A 13,107-nucleotide genomic window follows, 5' to 3' on the forward strand; every position below is an offset into this window, starting at 1 on the left:
CCCTAAATCTCATACATTTTTAACCAACTAGGAACTCTGGTTGGTTTAAATGAAATATTTATTATTTATTTATTATTTGAAAGAGTTACACAGAGGAGAGACAGTGAGAGAGAGGTCTTCCATCTGATGGTTCACTCCCCAATTGGCTGCAAAGGCCAGAGCTGCGCTGATCCGAAGCCAGGAGCCAGGAGCCTCCTCCGGGTCTCCCATGCGGGTGCAGGGGCCCAAGGACTTGGGACATCCTCTGCTGCTTTCCCAGGCCATAGCAGAGAGCTGGATCGAAAGTGGAGCAGCCAGGTATCGAACCAGCGCCCATACCAGATGCGGGTGCTTCAGGCCAGTGTGTACCACAGTGCCGGCCCCTGAAAAACTTTTTCTGATAACATAAGCACTGTGGGGTACATGTCTGGTGCAACAGAGTTAAGACACCACTTAGCAACACTGCCATCTCATATTGAAGTGCCTGGGTTTGAGTCCTGGCTCTGCTAATTCCAGCTTCCTGCTCATGTGTACCCCAGAAGGCAATAAGTGATGGCTCAAGTTGTTGGATCTCTGCTGCCCACCGTGGGAGATTCAGATTAGAGTTCCAGGCTCCTGCCTTTAGCATGGCCCAACCCAGGCTGTTGTGGGCATTTGGAGGAGTGAACCAGTGAACGGGAGATCTCTTTCAAATAAAATTAAATGAAATTAACAAGAAGCAAGCTCTGTATTCTGAGAAGCTAATTTCAGCTTTTGGAGTTAAGTGTCTTAGCATTTTAACTTACGGAAAACTGACAAACATGTCCCTGAGGGGGTTCAGTATTTCATTCTCTCCCTTGTAGAATATATCCAGCCATCACTTGTACAGTTCACGCTACACCACGTACAGTTCTAAGCATATTCATATACTCATCTTTACTCCCATGGCCTAAGGGCCAGGTGATGCTGGCACCATTTTACAGATGAGGAAACAAGCAGAGATGAAGTGACTGATCATGGTGACAGAGGCGGAAACAGGCAGAGATGGATGACTGACCACGGTAACAGTCGGTAATGATTGAAATGTAAACCATCTGGTCACCTAGCTTCGGTCTGCTTCTCTAACCACTGTAACCTGCTCCTTCATTTTGAGCAAACTCTTCCTTTCTGTTTACAAGAAGAACAGGAGCAGGAGTTAAAATGTGTAGGTTCTACCTAGGCAAGACAGGATTAGGTGCCCCACTGACTTCACCACCATTTGCTGAATTCACCTGAGGCTTAGCTTAGCCCAGAGCTGGCACCTGCTTCCTGAGTGAGCACATGGCTCCCCCAAGCCACTTCACCTCTCCACATCTCACCTTTAGGGCTAGAAATCCTTCCCCTGCTTCTTTTATAAAACTGGAGGATGAAACTAAGTTTGATAGGTGAAATTCCTTGGTAAAGAACCAAGTGAAACTGATGGCAGTGTGCTGGCCAATCAGGAGCTCTACAGACCTTTTCCCTAGTGAGACAAACCCACCAGGAGAAAATTGTAAAACAACCTTTTTAAATCTCCAGAAATTGTCCTGAGGGCATACAGCAATCAAAACAGTCCAGAAAATCTACGTAAAAAGGGTGAGTTTGTGGCTCTTGAACCCCCAACCAGCCACTTTCCACACTCAGCTCACAGTGGTGGCCACTCCACAAGGGTGTAGCCACCAACAGAAGGCTTGCTTTTCCCCCCAGCCTCTGGGTGAGGTGGTATTTCCTGGTATGTGTAGCTCCTGGAATAGTAAATGCAATTATGTGATATAAAACTATAAATGCAATTTCTTCCCCTTTCTTAACTGGCAGCACAATTATAGAAAACAGAATAACAACAATTGTATTTGGGGGCCTATAATGTGTAAGGGAGTCTTCAAAAAGTTCATGGGAAATGTGTATTATAAAAACTACTTACGATGCCAATTTTTTTGCACCAGAATAAGCATATATTTTAATTCTATCTTCCATGAGTGTTTTGAAGTACCCTCACATAGAACATATTTATTGTTTTTTTTTTTATTATTTTTTTTTTTTTGACAGGCAGAGTGGACAGTGAGAGAGAGAGACAGAGAGAGAAAGGTCTTCCTTTGCCGTTGGTTCACCCTCCAATGGCCGCCGCTGCAGCCGGCGCACCGCGCTGATCCGATGGCAGGAGCCAGGATCCAGGTGCTTTTCCTGGTCTCCCATGGGGAACATATTTATTGTAACAGTACATAGGACATGGATTAAGCAGAGCTGTATTTAGAATAGAGAAATGATACTAGATGGTAACTTGAATTTACAGGAACACATGTAAAGATAAATAATGAAGATAATATAGCTAATGATATATACAGTACTTGTTCCCTTTTCTTCTTTCAGTTTCTTTCACAGACATCAAATTACATATTGCTGGGTTTGTAATAGAGGTAATATGCATGGCAATAATATCACATAAAAGAGGTGAAAGGGAATACAGATATATAAAAGTAGTGTTTCATTGCCTTACTGTCACACTTGTGAACAAATGTGCAGTGTTAAAAGATCTTTTAGCTCCTGGTGAGACTATAAAATGCTGAAACTTCTTTGTAAAACAGTTGATAATCCCTAAAAGATTAAACATGGAGTTACTATGTGACCCCACAATTCCACTCCTAGGCATATACCATTCACCCAAGAGAAATGAAAACTTATGTCCACACAAACATTTTTAGAAGCAAATGTTCACATAAGCATAATCCATAATAGTAAAAAAAAATTTTTTAATGAAAGGTAGAAACAACACAATTGTTTGTCACTTGATGCATGTTAGATAAAATGTGTTATCCAACCGATAGAATAAATAAAGGGGAGAGTGATCCAACATGGGAAGTGAGATACTCAGCAGACTCATAGAATGGCGGATGTCCTAAATAGCACTCTGGCCTCAGAATCAGCCCTAAAGGCACTCGGATCTGGCTGAAAAGCCCATGAGAGTATTTCAGGCATGGAAAGCCAAGACACTCTGGCAAAAAGATCTCTGTGAGTGAGATCCCAGTGGAAAGAACAGGTCTTCAAAGAGGGAGGTGCCTTTCTCTGAAGGGAGGAGAGAACCTCCACTTTGACTATGACCGTGTCTAAACAAGATAAGAGTCGGAGAACTCAAGGGGCTTCCATAGCCTTGGAAACTCATAACTGGTGCATAGGGAGATTACTGATGCCATAAACAGGAGTGTCAATTGGTAAAGTCAACAACAGGAGTCACTGTGCACTTACTCCTCATGTAGGATCTCGGTCCTTAACGTGCTGTACACTGAGGCTTAATGCTACAACAAGTACTCAAACAGTATATTTCACTTTGTGTTTCTATGGGGGTGCAAACGACTGAAATCTTTACTTAATGTACACTAAACTGATCTTCTGTAAAAAAAAAAAAAAAAGAAAGAAATTTTCAATTCCCAACTTGACTCTCACTGGGATTAAACATGACAATAGGTCTGATCTGATTTCATCATCATTTAAAAAAAATCATCTATTATTTTTCACTTTATGTTTCTGTGTGGGAGCAAACTGTTGAAATACTTACTTAAGGTATACTAAGCTGATCTTCTGTATATTAAGATAATCGAAAATGAATCTTGATGTGAATGGAAGGGGAGAGGGAGTGGGAAAGGGGAGGGTTGTTGGTGGGAGGGACGGTATGGGAGGGGAAGCCATTGTAACCCATGAGTCGTACTTTGGAAATTTATATTCATTAAATAAAAGATAAAAAAATAAAAAAAAAAATAAAAAAAAAAAAAAAAAAAAAAAAAAAGATAAAATGTGGTATGAACACCATGAAATTTGGAAATAAAAAAGGATTGAGTACTGATCTATGCAGCAACATAGATGAAATTTGAAAATGTTATGCTAAGTTAAGAAGCTGGTTTTCAAAGATCACAAATCGTTTCATCTCTTTTACATGAAATGTCCCTAATAGGTTAATTTATGGGGATGGATAGCAGATTAGTGGGTACCCAGGGCTGGAGATGGAGATATGGCTACAAGGCACAGGTTTTCTCTTTGGGTAATGAAAGTCTAAAATTGATTGTGGTGCTGGTTGTACACTTCTGTGCATATACTAACACTCATTCAGTTTCATATTGTACATGGCTGAATGAGAGTAATCCCCCCTAGTCTGTGGGGCACACATCTGAAACCTCCAGTGGATACCTGAACCACAGAGAGGACCTGCTATGGTGTGGATGTGGTCTGACTGTCCTATTAAGGTTCAGATGTCAGCAGCTTGGTTCCCAGGGTGACCATGTGAGAGGTGGTAAAACTATGAAGAAATGGGTCCTACTGGAAAGTCACTGGGGGCGCTGTCCTTGGAAGAATTAAGGTGGTTCTCATGGCAGCCTGGTTAGAGTTCATGAGAAGGTTGTTCTAAGAGAGCAAGCCTGACCCTTCCCACTCTGGCTCCCTGTCTGGCATCGTGTTCTCCCGCTCCTTCACCACCCTTGATCTTGTGATGTTATCTGAGCGGAACCAACTTCGATGCAACGTCCTAGAAACCTCCAAAACTGGGAGCTAAAGAAGCCTCTTTCCTTTATACGTTTCCCAGTATTTGGGTATAGCAACAGAAAACTAAGACAGTAGCAAACTTTCTACATACTACATTTTCTCTTATACATACATAACCCATGATATAGTTTACTCCTTAAGCAAGGAGATAAACAATAATAAAATAGGTAACTATATTATAATGAAAGTTACGTGAATGTGAACTCTCTCTTGAAACAGTCAAGACAAATACTCATATTTTTGCACTGAGTTGACCGTGAGTAACTGAAACAGCAGAAAGTGAAACCAAGGATGAGGGAGGCCGCCATGTGTGCATGTGCAGTACAGCTCAATAAAGCTGCTACCAAGACCTAACTGAACCAAAACAAAAGCGATATCCAAATGTGCAGCCCAAGTTCAAGTCATTTGTTGACTAGCAGCCAGCCAAAAGTGGAAGGCAGGTCTTAAGCCTTCTACATTTTATCTACCACAAGGCGCTACTTCTAGCGATCCTCTCAGGCCACATTTTCTTGGGAATTCTTCCAGCAGGTTTCCAGCATTTCTCTCTCAGATTTCTCTCTGGAAAGCAGCCTGACTTCCTGTTAATGGGGATTCTCCTTTGCCAGCTTCCTCTTAACACAGCTCATGCCACACCCCACCACACCGACCCCAGCTCCTCCAGCTGTTGCACGCTGATGAACACGTTCTCCTCGCCAGTCTGGAACTACTGCCCACGCCTCGGTAATTCCTTCACCAGCATAGCAGACCACTTGCTTCCCTAGAGCCTCTTAAAGGAGGATCTTCCTAAGCGCCCTCAGCGGCATCGCTGACAGGGATCGCCTTCAACCAGCTCATTAGTGAGATCTTTCCCATTAGCTCTAGATGAGGCTCCCACTCTGAGGGAGCAAAATAAAGGGATCTGGTATGACGTCCGCTCCCTCTCCACTCACTTCCGGTCCTGAAAAGAGAAGGCTTTTGCGGGAGACTCCTCTGAACCTCGGACTGCGTCTGTGAGACGGAAGAAACGATGCGCACTTCCAGAGCAGGTGGGAGGCTTTTTGTTTTTTGGTTGCTGTGGTTTCCAAAGAATTTATTTAATCAGACTTTCTGACTTCATTTTAACAGGGACTGCAGAGGATTCTAGCTTATGAAAAGTATAGTTTGAGGAAGCAGTTTTAACCTTCATTGTGTGTCAGAGTACATAAACAACAAAATTAAATTATAAGTTATGCATAAAGATTTTATACGAACAGATACCTAAATATTGTTTTAAAAATTAAATCCTATGTATACAGTTGTATTCATAAAGATGAGTATGCGAAACCAAAAGCTATGCAACCGTGAGAAACACTAACAGCAAATCCAAGTGCAAATGAAGATAGTCCTCTGAACTTGCACGTTTAACTGTGTTAAAACCCACCCATCTCTCAGTCCTTTTCTTGTACACTCTTCTGGATCTACATTATCCCTACTGATTGGATCCCTGGACTTTATTTCATTTTCTGTGCAACATTCTGCACACACCTGTATCACTGGCTGCTGCTGTGGGGGCTGGACATCCTTCTGGGTGTCCACTGCTAATCCCTGTGTAGCACGGAGACCCTTCTGTTTCCAAACACACCACAGAGTGTCGCTGTCCCAGTGAGAGTTTAACTGATGTAGAAAATACGAAATTACCTGGCACAGCCAAGAGCCATGTACAGTGAGAAAGGCCTGCCCCTCACCTTGTGCTGGTTTCAGGCAATGCTCCGTTCGTAGGAGATGGTTGTCTTCCCTCTATGCCACTAGATGGCGCTTTTCACTAACATATGGGACACTGGCAATCAAGTGCTCAAAAGGAACCAGAAAGAGGACTGCCCTTGTGGAATGCGGAGTGAGGTAGCCGCGTCCCAGACGTCTGTTTAGCATCTACTAGAATGCAATGACAGCCAAAAGAATGGCAAAAGATGGGTGGGAATAACCCAGACAGCAGGGGAGGCAGAACTGAAGAGAGGAAGTGAGGAAAGGGAGCGAGGAGAGTGGGACCAGAAGAGAGCTCCTGCCAGAGGAGAAAGTGGCCCCATTCAGGAGACAGAATCCTCACGAACACTGGTAACAGGGGTGGTGGGAGGCGAGGCTGCAGCTGTACACAGGGCACATCACATCGGATTTTGTCGCTTGGCTCTTCTGCCCAGAAAAAGAAAAAAAAAAAAAACCAGAAAAACCCAAAAGTATGTACAAGATTACAAAACTACTGTATCCCTGTGGTTAGGTGCTCGTATTTGCACTAACCCAGTAGCCATTCGTGATGTGCAGATACAGAGCCCTTGAAGTGTGCCTAGTGTGAATGAGGAACTGAGTTTAAATTTCTAAAAAAAGCCACACATTGCACAGCACAGCTCTAGATGGACTGTTTTGCTCACTACTACCAATGAAAACATCTCTCTTCAAAATTCTCCAAAGAATGCTGGAGGCCGGTGCCATGGCTCACTAGGCTAATCCTCTGCCTGTGGTGCCAGCACCCTGGGTTCTAGTCCCGGTTGGGGTACCGGTTCTGTCCCAGTTGCTCCTCTTCCAGTCCAGCTGTCTGCTGTAGCCCGGGAAGGCAGTGGAGGATGGCCCAAGTGCTTGGGCCCTGCACCCGCATGGGAGACCAGGAGGAAGCACCTGGTTCCTGGCTTCGGATTGGCGCTGTGCGCTGGCCGTAGCGGCCATTAGGGGGGTGAACCAATGGAAAAGGAAGACCTTTCTCTCTGTCTCTCTCTCTCACCGTCTATAACTCTCTATCTCACTGTCTAACTCTGTCAAAAAAAACTTTAAAATTAAAAAAAAAAAAAAAAGAATGCTGGGGTCTCATCCACAGAATGGGTCCACGTTTTCAGATGGTGCCTGGGATTCCAGCCCTCATAAAGTTCTATTGGACTGTGTTGGTCTATTGGTAAGGAGACCGGCTGCAAGGCCACTGCAACAGAAGAGGAGATAAAAGCTTAAACTAGGGCATGGGTAGTGGGATGCAGAGAGATTTAGAACAGACTCATCAAGAGTTGACTGATCTATAAAGAACAGAGAGCTGAAGAAGAGGGAAGAACGGATGATGGCTCTGCCTGGAGTTATCCATGGTACTACTCCCAGTGAAGTACAGGAAAAAACATCTGGGGAAATGGAAAATGATAACTTCAATCATGAACACATTGAGAGTAAGGAGTGGAGACAGACTCCACAGAAAATTGGCTGTGCTACAGGTAAGTATACCAGTTGCTGTGATTTGTATTATATACCTGAGTCCCATCTGCATGATGTGGTTAACTGAAGTCCCGTGGTTATCAAGAAAGACGTGTAGACACAGGGGAGTATAAGAAAAGGATGCCGAGGAAATGGAAAAGGAGTGACCATTCTAGCAGTTCACAACAACTGGAAGGGGAAGCAGTCAACAGCTGAGAACACAGTAGAGACTACTTAAGATGGAAATGGGCAAGTTTCCAATGAAATTTGCAAGAGAATCATCAGTGGCTTTTCCCAGAGCAGTAGAGTGGGAAAGGTGAGAGGCTGGAGGGCAGACCACAGGGCTAAGGAGAGGACAAAGTAGGAGGCAGGGACAGCAACTGTAGATGTTTATGGAAAAACAGGAAGAAAATCAAAGAAAATATACAAGGGATCTTCAGAAAATTACAGGAAAATGTATATTATAAAGAAACTACATCAATTTAAAAAGTTCTTTTGCAAAGGGGTTGGCATTGTAGCATAGAGAGCTAAGCCGCCACCTGTAACACCGACATCCTGTATGTGTGTTGGCTGGAGTCCCAGCTGCCCTTTTTCTGATCTAGCTTCCTGCTGTTGTGCCTGGGAAAGCAGCAGAAGATGGCCCAAGAGCTTTGGCTCCTGAAACCCACATAGAAAACCTGGAGGGAGCTCCTGACTCCTGGCATTGGCCTGGCACAGACCTGGCCGTTGTGGTCATTTGGGGAACGAATCAGCAGATGGAAGTCTCAGTAACTCTTTCAAATAAATAAGTAAATCTTAAAAAAAAATCTTTTTGCATCAAAACTAACACTTACCTTTTTTTAAAAAAGATTTATTTATTTGAAAGACAGAGTTACAGAGAGAGGTAGAGCCAGAGAAAAAGAGAGAGAGAGTGAAAGGTTTCCCTCCACTGGTTCACTCCCCAAATGACTGCAATAGCCAGAGCTGAGCTGATCCAAAGCCAGGAGCCAGGAGCTTCTTCTGGGTCTCCCACGCAGGTGCAGGGGCCCAAGGACTTGGGCCATCTTCTACTGCTTCCCCAGGCATTGCTTTCCCAGGCCATAGCAAAGAGCTGGATTGGAAATGGAGCAGCCAGGACCTGAACCGGCACCCATATGGGATGCCGGACTTTCATGAACTTTTTGAAGTACCTCATGTAGTGAAGGGTTTTTTAAAATTTTTTTAAAATTTAGTATCCTTTGAACTTTTGAATATTTTTCATATATTTTTTAAACATTTAAATAGTATTTTTTGATTAACAACAATTATACCTATCTATGGAATACAATGTAAGATTTTAATATATGTAGAGAGCAGATAAATATTTCATTACCTCAATGGCAGAAGTGCCGGTTTTGGAAGAGCCTGTGGTGAAGCCATGGGAGATGAGAAGACACAGGAAACACTGGAAAACGATGGAGAAGACCCGGGGGAGGCAGGATGGGATATGAGCTAAGTGGAGCACAAGACAGCTCTGACACAGGGACCAAGAAACAAAGAGTGGCAGACTTGGGTTTGTAGGTGGTTGCACACAGGAAATTCCAGAGGGGGACCCCACTAAGATAAACCTGGTGGACATCACATACCACGTTCAGGATGTTTAAGATTTATTTATTTCAAAGTCAGAGTTACAGAGAGATGGACAGAGAGATTTTCCATCTGCCGGTTCACTCCCCATGTGGCCACAATGGCTGCGGTTGGGCCAGGTGGAAGCCAGGAACCAGGAGCTTCTTCCAGGTCTCCCAGGTAGGTACGGGAGCCCAAGCATTCGAGCCATCTTCCACTGCTTTCTCAGGTGCATTAGCAGGGAGCTGGATCAGAAGCAGAGCAGCTGAACTTTAACCGGAGCCCATATGGGATGCCAGTGTCGCAGGCAGAGGCTTTACCCACTACGTCACTATACCAGCCATAACCAGGAAGTTTATTGCTCTCGTTGCTGTCATAATCATGATTCTGAACACATTTTAAAAATACAGTGGTTAAGTTGCCATTTTGGATGTCATCTCTCATATCGGAGTGCCAAGTTTGAGTCCCTGCTACTCCACTTTGGATCCAGCTTCATGCTAATATGCACGTTGGTAGGCAACAGCTGATGGCTCAAGTACTTGAGTTTCTGCCAGCTATGTGGGAGACCTGGCTTCAGCTTGGCTCAGATCTGCCTGTCTGTGAGCATTTTGGGAATGAACCAGTGGATAGAAGATCTCTTTCTATGTCTGTCCTTCTACTTTTCAAATAAAATGAAAATAAATTTCAAAATTTAAGTATCTGAAATAAAGTAGATTGATTTCATCCCATTTTTCTCTCTGCCTGAGACTATAAGAACCACTACCAAGTAGAGGAGAGTATGTGCTCAATGCTGTTGAATGACTTTGCATCATTTCAATATTGGACTCATGTACTCTCTTAGCAAACTACTGTCTCCTAATGCAATTTCAAAACCTCGCTCTTTCTCTTCTACATTACAAATGTCTCTTGTAAAACCTAGAGCCAAGGGAATGCCTGAATTAATCATCTTTGGGATTTGAGGCCTGAGGCAAATCAACTGCCAACTCAAAGTTGTCCACATAAATTAGGTCCCCCTAAAAATCACACTCCTGACACAAGAAACATCAACTAAGTGTTGATAACATACATATGCATCATCCACAAGTTTTCTCCTTCCCTTTTGTAATCCTCCTCTCCTGCCCCTCTCTACCCCATCTCTGTCCCTAGGCAATCACTGATCTGCTTCATGTCACTCTACTTGAGCTTGCATTTTCTAAATTTTATATAATTACACAGAATGAAGAGTATTCAAAACGTTCAGTGACTACTTTGAAAACAGTAGGCATGGATTTCTAATTCACGTGCATCAGAATAAACCACACCAACTTGCTCTAACATATCTGAACAGGAGCTGCTTTGGGGCATCAGGAAGGATGAGACATCAGTTTGAAGACAACTCTATCAGAGCAACATGAATTCTGCAAAAACCGAAGCAGGAACATCCAGTTTATTCTAAACCTTGAGTAGAATGCTGAAACAGAAAATTTATGGGGACAATGTCCCAAACAAACTAGCGGTTTACAAATGGAGAACTCATTTTTAGAAGAGACAAGACAATGTTGAAGGTGAATCCCTTAGTGGAAGACCATCAACATTACATTGTGAGAAACAAAATTAATCCTATTCACGTCCTAATTAAAGACCTACGATTAACAGAAGAAACAAGTCAACAGCATGGAATTCTGCTAGTTCAGCCTACAGAATCCTGACTGAAAAATTAAACTGGAACAGAATTTCTGCTTAGTGAGTCCTAAAACTACTGTGCCCACATCAGCTCCTGACAAGTGAAGAGTTTTCAATAGAAACTTTCAACAAATAGGATCAAGATCCTGAAACATTCTTGAAGGAATCTTAATAGGAGATGAGAAGTGCTTTCATCAGCACGATCCTGAAGACAAAGCACAGTCAAAGCACTGGCTGCCAAGAGTGGGAAGTGGTCCAGTCAAAGCCAGAGCAGGCCTGGCCAGGAACAAGGATAATGGCAAGAAATTTTTGGGATATTCAAGGCATTTACTTTGATGACTTTCTGGAAGGCCAAGGAATAACATCTGCTTATTAGGACAGTGTTTTGGGGAAGTGAGGCGAACTTTAGCAGAAAAACACCTGGGAAAGCGTCACCAGAGTCCTTACTCAGCACATCCAGGCTCCCACTCCTTTTTCTCTCAAACAAGGGCAGTGTAGTGAGTTTCAATGGGAAGTCACTCAGTATCCACCTGACAGTCCTGGCTTGCCTCCTCAGAACTTCTTTTGCTTCCTAAGTCCTCAAAGGGTACCCAGTTAATAATGGAAGAGAAAAAAAAAAGACCACACTGACATAGTTAAATTCCTAGGACCCACAGCTCTTCAGGGACAGACAAATTGGTGTCATCACTTACAAAAGTGTCTTGAGCTTGTTTGGTGGTTATATTGAGAAATAATGCTCATGGGGCCGGCACTGTGGCTCAGTGGGTTGACACCCTGGCCTGGGGCACCGGCATCCCATGTGGGTGCCGGTTCTAGTCCCGGCTGCTCCTCTTCTGATCCAGCTCTCTGCTGTGGCCAGGGAAGGCAGTGGAGGATGGCCCGAGTCCTTGGGACCCTGCAACTGCGTGGGGGACCTGGAGGAGGCTCCTGGCTCCTGGCTTCAGATTGGCTCAGCTCTGGCACTACGGCCATCTAGGGAGTGAACCAGTGGATGGAAGACCTCTCTCTCTGTCTCTACCTCTCTCTGTAACTCTGCCTGTCAAATAAATAAAATGAATCTTTAAGAAAAAAAAAAGAGAGAAATAAAGTTCATGTTTTTTACTTTTAATTCCATTTTTGGTGAACTCTTTAAGTCCCCCATGTATATAGTCTTCTTTGTCTTCCTGGCTTGCCCTGTGATCCTTCCTCCACAATCAATCCACCACTGCTATCTATCAGCCTCACCAGCCAAATGCCCAACCAGGGGGACTGCCCAATCTCAGACTGTGAATCTCCAAACCCATGAACCGAGATAAACCTTTCTTCCTGTGTGTATGCATGTGAGTCTCAGAGATTATCACTGTGGTAACCCCTAGCACAGTTCAGTGTAAGAAACGATCCCTCCAGACAACCCAGCAGGAAGATCTAATTCAGGGAAACAGATGCTTACACAACCTTTGGAAGGGCTGTGTATATGGAAGTAGGCAGGCTATCACAGGATTTAGGTTCAGTATTACCTCAAAGGCCAGAAGCTGCTGTTGCCACTGATACCAATGCCACCAGCCACAGCCACCACACACCCACAAAGCTGGTGGGGACACAGCTGCTGCCTGCACTAACATCTGATGCCTCCTCTTCTGCTGCCCTTAGCCCATCTCCACAGACAGCCATCTTCTGTCACACTCCAAATCTTTTGCAAACACAATGAATGTATCCTGTTGAAGGAATCTAATTCACATAAAGGTCAAGGGAGACACAGCTTTCCTCTCTAATCTCTAAATAGGAAGGTAAAATAGAGGTTGAAATTGTCCATCCAAAAATCTAGCTCAAACAAAGATATGATTTTGGGACAAGTTTCACTGTACCCCTTTCTCTACCTAAAATGATACTGATGTACAAAGATCAATGGTCTACTTTATAAACATATCAAACTGTGTCTGAATTGAGTATGTGCCAGAAAAAGATACATCAGCTATACTTAAAGATTCACCACGAATTTTCACATACAACACTATTTGCTCCTGCCCTACAGAAGCTGTCACAGTGCAGATCCTTCACAAAACCTACCCTTGACCTTTAAGGTGGCTTCATGTCCTTTTCCCTAGTGGCTTTGTTCTCAGTACCATCGGCTTTTGGCTTTCTGTCACCTTTTGTCTTTCTTTAATGTCTTTGCCCATTACATTTCCATTTTTAATTCAT

The sequence above is a fragment of the Oryctolagus cuniculus genome, chromosome 8, assembly GCF_051225735.1.
Source record: "Oryctolagus cuniculus isolate XC-2025 breed Fujian yellow rabbit chromosome 8, ASM5122573v1, whole genome shotgun sequence".
NCBI classification, from domain to species: domain Eukaryota; kingdom Metazoa; phylum Chordata; class Mammalia; order Lagomorpha; family Leporidae; genus Oryctolagus; species Oryctolagus cuniculus.